Genomic DNA, 8874 nt, shown 5'->3' on the forward strand with positions numbered 1-8874 from the left:
AATGAATATATAATAGGATGCGAAACTTACTGAGTTTCCCGTAACACATGCTAGAGGCGCTAATGTAGAAACTGATCTTACTGCCATCTGTTGGACGGTGGAGAACGTATTACATCTAGCAGCTCACCAAGTAGCGAAAACAAAAACTAATTACTCCATGCATTTAGCAGCGCACCTGGTGACAAAAATGTTAAACTATGCAGAAAATATTCCTTCCCTCCCACCCTCATCGATATTCTCAACTAACCCAATTTTAAATAAAACATTTACATTTTTATTTCTCACACCATCTTCCACTGAAAATTCTTACCGGAGCCAACAGGAAGATAAAAGAGACGATCTATTTTACACTACCCAATTAAAATATAACCAAACAGAGACAGAAAATAAAGCAAAAGGTTAGATCATTGGAATTGTATTATTTGGGTATTTAGTGTACAGCGCAATAGAAAAGTCTGCAAAAACTACTTAGATAGTTCAATTTATTATATTACTATTACTTTACAATACATTCAACAACACTATTTTACAACGTCCATAAACATCACTGTTTAACATACACTGCTTATACACAAACTTAATATCACTTTATGTCCACTCATTAGCAAGTTTCTGGCTGCCATCTTGTCTTCTCGAACATCGTCTGTTCGTCTCGAACGAACGGATAAATAGAGAACTCTGGGTAATCTACCCAACACGTAGTTCTAATGTTCACCACCCACTGTTCGGGCGCTGATCATCTTATTTGAACCCCCTTCCGTCAGATGGTGCTGACCGCAGCTTCGCATCCTATTATTATCCATCCATGTCCCAACTCTGAAAAACTGAAGAAATGTAGACTACGTAGGGTTAGAGTAGCAAACAGAGGCGAAACTACACTAAATATTCTTCTATTTCGAAACAAATGTTCAACTTGTGTGTGGAGACCTACAGTAGCTCATTCAAAATTTGAAAGTCATGAAACCATAATTAACCATTAAATGTTTGCTTTTATTCATGTTTATGAAATACAATACCAACAATAAAAAACAGACTTAGGCTATAAAAAATCCAAATATAATAATAATAATAATAATAATAATAATAATAATAATAATAATAATAATAATAATAATTTATTTTAGCTGGCAGAGTTAAGGCCGTAAGGCCTTCTCTTCCACACAACCAGCAAAAAGTGTATATACATATAATGAGAGCAATTAATACGCCTACTAACATAAAATAAAACAAATCAGATGCTGAAGTTGAAGGCGAAACGGAATATGAGGTCCTATCGTTCGTTATTTTTCTTTTGTTTTACTTTTTTAAATTGATTATTTTACGACACTTTATCAACTGCTATGGTTATCTGTCGTTCAAATCTAGCCTCTATATTCGAATTAAAGTAATAAAATTCAATACAATTTGGCACTTTTTAAACACTATAGTGTTTGTTATTTATTTACAGGCTCTAATTATAAATAACTCATAGTCTATACCCACTATTTCCCTGTATATTATGAGGAAAGCTTCGAGACACATTAAGGGGTTAGGTACAGCTTACAGCAGTAAAATTTTGGAAATATTCAACATTTTTTCCTTCATTACTGTATCTTGTACAATAATGAGAATTAATATGTGTAAAACACTGTCCTTCAATTAGTTGAAAAAAATATTTTTACGATTTAAAACAATTATTTACATTTTTTTAAATTCAGTTCGCTGTGCAGTGATGAAGCGTTTCCCACATAACTAAAAAAACTATCCAACATTCTGTGATGAAATTTTTTGTATGTATTTATACATGTCATATCTAGAATATGATGCAAGATCACTCCTCTACCTTTCATGGATTGTCTGATAAAAAATAAATTCATTTAATAAATGGTCAAATATCAGTATTTTCTTCTAAGACAAAATAAAAGTATTATTTATTAAGGAATGTAGCTGAAAGAACATGCTATTGTAAACATGAGTTTCAGCAATAAAATAAAAGAAAGACAACATGAAAAAGTTTACAAAGTTATGAGTTACGAGGGAAACGCTTCATCACTGCACAGTGATCTACCACCATTATGCATTTTGAAAAAAATATATATATATCCTATATAATTTTTTTTAAATCGTAAAAATATTTTTCCCATATAGTAGAAGAACAGTGTTTTACACATACCAATTTTCATTATTGTACAAAATACAGTAATGGAGGGAAAAAATGTTGAATATTTCCAAAAGTTTTATTGTTGTAAGCTGTACCTAACCCCTTAAATAGAGAAGCGAATGAGGCGGATCTCATAAGAAAACGAAAGGCACGAAGTTCATCTTACACTTTTCGTTTCATGATATCACGAAAGACATCAGAGCAAACCTTTCATATCAAAACGTTGCAATTTTTGTCTGAGCGTAGCTCGAACATAGACGGTTGTCGTCAGAATTGCTGTACACAGACAAACGACATGCTCAAATATAAATTTTCTTTATCAGGAATGCCAAAAACGTTTAATTCCATTAAAATGTCTAAATTTATTTTTGCTTGCAACATAATATCTTCCCTCGGTACTCCGTGTAAAGAGAAAATGAAAATATGGAACAAAATCCGAATCGATTCCGGAAAGAGATACTCCTGCGTGAGATGATGATGATGACGATGATGATGATGATGATGATGATGATGATGATGATGATGATGATGATGATGATGATGATACGATGCGAAAAGCCATAAACAAGTCATATTATCGATATTGAGCGACATGCTCTACCAGCGCAAAGAGTCCGATGCACCAGTGTTTACACCTCGTCAATGCTGAATGCTGCTGAGTCGATAAGCGTCCCGAAACAAAGGAGGGTTTTGCGCAACATGGTAGTCACCCCACTCTTGAGGTTAGAGATGCCGTCTCTGCATCTTTGTATTGGGAAATATAAAACCTTATAAGGCTGGTTCATTAAAACTTAAAATACTCGCCTTGCCCGTCCATCTGCGGAGGCAAACAGCAATGTTCTTTATTCGAAAAACAAGATCGCCAGCAAATTGCATTTCAGATTCCAATCACGTGTATCTGCATCCCACATCAAGTTGGGCCAGTCACGTTCTCGTAGACATGGAAACACAATGTAAACACCACAGCTTCAATTGTTTCCCGGTTGACGTTATGTTCATCTCGAGATTCAATTGACACAACAATGGGGATACTTACATAATGACGAGTTTCACACGTTCCTTTTATCTTGTTGTTTATTTAGCGGTGTTACAACTGTGTGGTTTTCAAGTCAGTGAGATAGTTTAATATCTTGACCGCATATGGTGACTAAAACTATATCAATGATACTGTGGGAATCGTGATACGGTAATGAAGACGCACGATGATCAAAGAGAAAATTGCTACAGAGACAATAGTAACGACTACGACTGAGATACAGTCGAACTTCGATATCTCGAACTGCTTTCGGAAATGAATAACGAACGTTTCAAGTTAAAAACAAATTTGTGATTTTATTTATTTATTTAGTTATTTATTTATTTACTTAGTTATTTGTCTATTTGAAGATGTGAACATACAGAATAACCCAATTACAATGTTCATTTATAATTGAAGAGTCCATTGCAAGAATGACGGATGTCACTTTCTTGTCGAAAATGAACCAAGACTGTCAATGCATAGCTTAAGACATAATAGAATGTACACTCTTAGACAAAAAAAAAAATGACCGGACTCTTGAAGCGTAAATTTGTCTAAGTTCCGTTCGGCTGTGCGCCTGATACACAAGACTAAAATCAGAGTAGTAAGGATGAAACCAGCGAGATCCAAGAACATACTATTATATCGGCAAACAACGGCTTGAACTGTGTATGTGTCATAGCTTCGTGGTAAAACTCTGACTTCACACGCAGAAAACCCGGCTTCGTATCCGCCTTCGGATAAGTATATGTATATTTGTTTCGTTTTATTTTTTCTCTAGCTAGAAACAAATGATACATTTATTAACGTGCACAGGAGTGTGGATTAGTTGAAAAATTAAACAAAAACATTCAGTAATGTCGGAGACTTCTTTCTCATTACCCTTGAATTAAAATAGATGCTCAGTTCTTGGATCTTCTCCCTTCTCCATAAGGAGTATTAATCAGTTACTATAATTTGTATTAGTAGTAGTAGCAGTAATAATAATAATAATAATAATAATAATAATAATAATAATAATAATAATAATAATAATAATAATAATAATAATAATAATAATAATAATAATGCAACAACCAGAATAATAACAATAATAATATTCATAGTATTACAAACACAATAATAATAATAATAATAATAATAATAATAATAATAATAATAATAATAATCATCATCATCATCATCATTATCATCATAATGTTAATAGTATTGCAAAAACGAGATGAATAATGTTAAAGACAAAACCAATGCGTTCCAGATAATGGCTACACTCGTAAATAGTGCCGTTACATATTTGCTTTGTAATAGCTCCATGGTAACAGTCTAGCTTCTTGTGTAGGCGATTCAGGGTCGTGTACCCCGTAGGATGCGGGCGGTTATAGATGCGGAGGGATTACATATCCGGTATTGAATTTTTTTGTCTATTTTGATTTTTGTTTATTGGTCTCCGAGAAGTATTGCTTTATTTTGTTTAATACAAAGAAAAGGATGATGTTTGTTTATTCCTATCCGAGAAGGATTTCTTTTACTTAAGGTTTATTTTTGTTTATTTCTATCCGAGAAGATTTCGTTTAGTCTCTTTAAATACAAGATAGAAGTGAAAGGATTGCTATTATGTATCTAACTTGCCCTTTGTAAATATTCAACTTTCTGTTAAATATTTCACAATACTGGTTATTATCAGTATACAAGAACTAAAAAATGAGAATGAAAAAACCAAAGTATAGACTGAGACTCGAACTCAAAACCTTTCGAATACAAGACCACAATGCTACCGACTACGCTATGCGAGAGAGACGCTGACTCTTTAAGAAGCACGTTATATAATCATCATATAGTGGTGGCAGTGGAGTGTTGCAAACATTTACGACAGAAGAAATTCGTCAGCGTGTGTATCATGCTCTGACGAATGCACCCGAAGTCTTCCGAATCGGACATAGAATCTGGAGCCTGGTCATTTTTTTGTCTAAGAGTATACATAGAGAGTTATATGGCATTAACACTATCAGTCATTGTCCAGTAATGATCGGAAAATCACAGTTAAGCTTTGAGCGCTAAGCATTTCGAACTTTCAATTGCTTCTCCTGAAAAATGTATTCCATTTGCAGTAGACTCTTCAATTACAATAGTAATACAACAATTACAAATATATATATTTATAAAGCTATGAGGACAAGCACAATCTAATGATATAAATATAAGAAACATAAAAATATAAAGCACATATAGGAACAGAGTCAAAATGAAGTAAATATAAATCTTAAAATAAAAGCTAATGTGAATGAAAAATAATCTTAATAAAACAATAATCTTAATACAAGGCAATAGAATGTAATATAAGCTATATAATTAAAAAAATATATATTACAGGTGTACTTGAACTGTTTAAGACTCATATAAAATATATCTATCTCTACTAAGCTATGTAATTTATTATAAGTACGAAGAACTCTAAGTAGGTCAATAAAAATATGAATTTGTATTTACTTTTGAGATACCGGTAATAATATTGTATGGGACATAATAAGTTAAGAGCCCAAAATTCCGCTTTGTATCAGGGATGCACCGGCATCACGTAGAACATGTCACCCAGCTTCGGGAATGAAACTACATTAATCATGTTTGTTTGAATGTTTCACTTTTGTTTCAATTTACATGTAGAAAGTATGTGTCTGTGATTACTGAAGGGTTTGCAATATACAGGATGATCCATTTGGATATGGATAAAATAAAAACACCGTAAAACATTTACTACTGAACTTTATTTGTTGAAACGTTTTGCATACAACACTGAAAGATGGGAGATTCCTCAGAGCTCAACATGACACTTATTGCGCACCCTGCACAACTCATAACGGTGATGCAATTCAGCACATGTCCGTTGTAACATAAGAGGGGTGATTGGTTGGAAAGCTTGAGTAATTTTTACTCTCAGATCATCAAATCATCAATACTCCTGGGTTTCTGTGAATAGACAATGTCTTTAACAAACCATACACGGAGAAGTCAAGAGAGGTTAGATCTGAGGAGTTTGGGGACCAAGCCAAGAGATAGCTGCTTCTCGTACTGGGTTTCGCCTGCGACCGATCTTCTGCATGTGTTTTTTTTTTTTAACACAGATCCTGTTTCTACAAATGTTCGATACTTCAACATCGTATTTGGGTGCATTACGCACACCATACTCTCGTCGAAATTCCCTTTTAACTCTTTTAACACTCTAAAATTTAGCGTACCAAAGAACACATTGTGCCCGCTGTTGATTTGTAGTAGCCATTTTAATCATATACGATTTTAATTTGTCCTTTCAGATTATGCATTGTTGAGTGTCATATATGGAAACTTCCATCTTTTAATCACAATATAACCAGCAAAAAATTTTTCCTACTATCACAATAGCTTTATATTAATAAATTAATATTATCCACCTAAACGGATCAGGCTGTATTTCCTCTTCATATGAATTGACATTCCGAAATGAATCTCAGCTCTCAACAAATTTTTCACTATGTTTCACTCAAAGTGCGTCGTTCGTTTATGTTATCATTTGAATATTGCAGAATTCGCGACTGCAAGTCAAACGAGTAGAACAACAGAGCTGTAGCTGCTCTCGATGCCGAGATATTACTGAGTCCCCGTGTCACGGCTAATCTTTTAACGAAATTTCGGCGCTTCCATCCCCATAGTCAGGGGAGTGGTTTATACGTAATGACGTCTCCTACAAAATTTCCCCTTGGAACATATTTCCGGTGCAATCACAAAGTATGTATTAACTGTTAAATATTAAATAAAATTAATACCACTGCACCGCCCGGGAATCGAACCCGGGTCACAAGAATGGGAATCTTGCATGATGCCACTACACCAGCGGTGCTTCGGTAAATGGATTGCTAGACTTGTACATAGCAATAAAGAAGGGTGACCATTGAGTTTCAGCCAAACACAAAGATGGCTTATATATACAATGTCCTTTATGTACCGGTTCTTTGAATGGCTTTTAAATTGCAGGGTGTTTAAGCTTGTTCTCTTCTGTAACGTTTAGCACGAAGTAAAATCTAAAGCAACTTACATTATTTTCCATTATATACAGCTACCTACTTTGAAATCAAATTCTGTTCGCAAATAAATACGATCCCAGGACTACAAATCAGGCAAATAAACACTTCACTTCATGTAGTAGAATAGGGTAGAGTTATTTAATTTGTCATTCCTTTTAGGATTACCATTTCATTCTAAGAGCGAAAAGAGAAGAGAATTCTTCTACTTACAAATTAAGATAAATATGGGCAGAAGGAAAGTTCAAGATTATGATGAATAAAATAAGAAAGGGAAAAAATAATTACGATTGAGAAAGAAGAATAAGAAATAGAGAAAACTGCAATATAATCTTTAAGAACAAGCGTGAAGAAGAACGTGACGAAATGAGAGAAGGAGGCTGGGGAAAATGTAAGAAATATATGAGAGGCTCACAACCAGAGTGGACCAAGTCCACCAGTGATCAGTTTGTGGATTAATACAATCTCGGATGAAAAAAACTTAGATTTATTCATTGCCATAACAAACAAAGTCCATAACTCATTTGTTACTCCACAGAGGGCACCATTTCCAATGGAAGGTGAAGGTTGCTAAGCGTGAGCCAGGAACTTTAAGACTTAATATCTCAGAACTATTCCAGATGGACTTGGTCCACTCTGGTTGTGAACCCCTGATATATAAGTCCAAGCAAAGCAAGAAGAAGAAAAATAACAAAGAAAGAATTAAAAATGAGAAGAACAAAAAGAAGAAGAATATGACGATGATAAAGATGACATCAACGACGTAAAATCCAAAATATCTCAATTCTGATAATAAAACTTGTAGGCAAAAGTCTTATTAAAAAATTATCTTACAAATGAACATGAAACTGTTAACTATTGCTTTAAAAATCATGTGTTTAATTTGTAATTTTAAGTCATTTACTCTATTATTCCTTTACTGTTTACATTTGTTACTAAATTTTTCGTATTGCCTCTACTATTACAGTATATATTGCCCTTCAAGAATTCGTTATTCGTTAGTTGTAAGTTATTACTTGTGTTATATTTTAATTATTGTATTTGTTCCTGAACCATGTATGTAACTTGTAAATGTAAATCGACGCTTGTAATATCCTTTTATTACACTTAACTGTTTCATTGTTCATGAATTAAGTATTAATTTGAAACTTCAACCCAAACTTTGTTTTATCAATCTACTATTGATTATCTTTTTAAAGTCATGTATTTACTTTGAAACGGTTAGACAACCTTGTATATCTTTTGCATGATTATTCCTCAAACATCTCATTAATCTTTAACAGGAGCCATTCTTTCACTAATGTGCATGCTTCTACATAATTCATGTAAATTGTATTATCACTTTACTATTGTTTATTGGATATAATAGTACATTATGCAACGAGCCTATAATGGTAGTAATTAAGACGCAAGTATGATTGTTTATGAAACGAGCGCATAATTTTCATGCGAGCGTCTTAATTACCATTATAGGCAAGTTTCATACGACTTTTTATGCTCGACCATATTTCTAACTTGAAATTATTTAAAATTAGGTCTTCTTATGGTTATGTGCGGACTGACCTGAATTGTGAGATGTGCGCAGATGCGATAGTATTGATTTTTTCCGAGGCCGAATGTCATTGACCTTGGCAGAGAATAAGATGAAGATTACTCTGATATAA

The 8874-nt window shown here is 33.4% G+C and overlaps 1 non-coding gene across 1 annotated transcript; it reads right to left on the reverse strand.

The window, feature by feature from the left end:
- Positions 1–6958: 6958 nt before the first annotated feature.
- TRNAG-CCC (transfer RNA glycine (anticodon CCC)) lies at positions 6959–7029 on the reverse strand. Its single transcript has one exon. It is a non-coding gene; the product is annotated as a tRNA-Gly (tRNA).
- Between the last annotated feature and the right edge of the window lie 1845 nt (positions 7030–8874).

This window comes from Periplaneta americana, chromosome 3, assembly GCF_040183065.1.
Source record: "Periplaneta americana isolate PAMFEO1 chromosome 3, P.americana_PAMFEO1_priV1, whole genome shotgun sequence".
NCBI classification, from domain to species: domain Eukaryota; kingdom Metazoa; phylum Arthropoda; class Insecta; order Blattodea; family Blattidae; genus Periplaneta; species Periplaneta americana.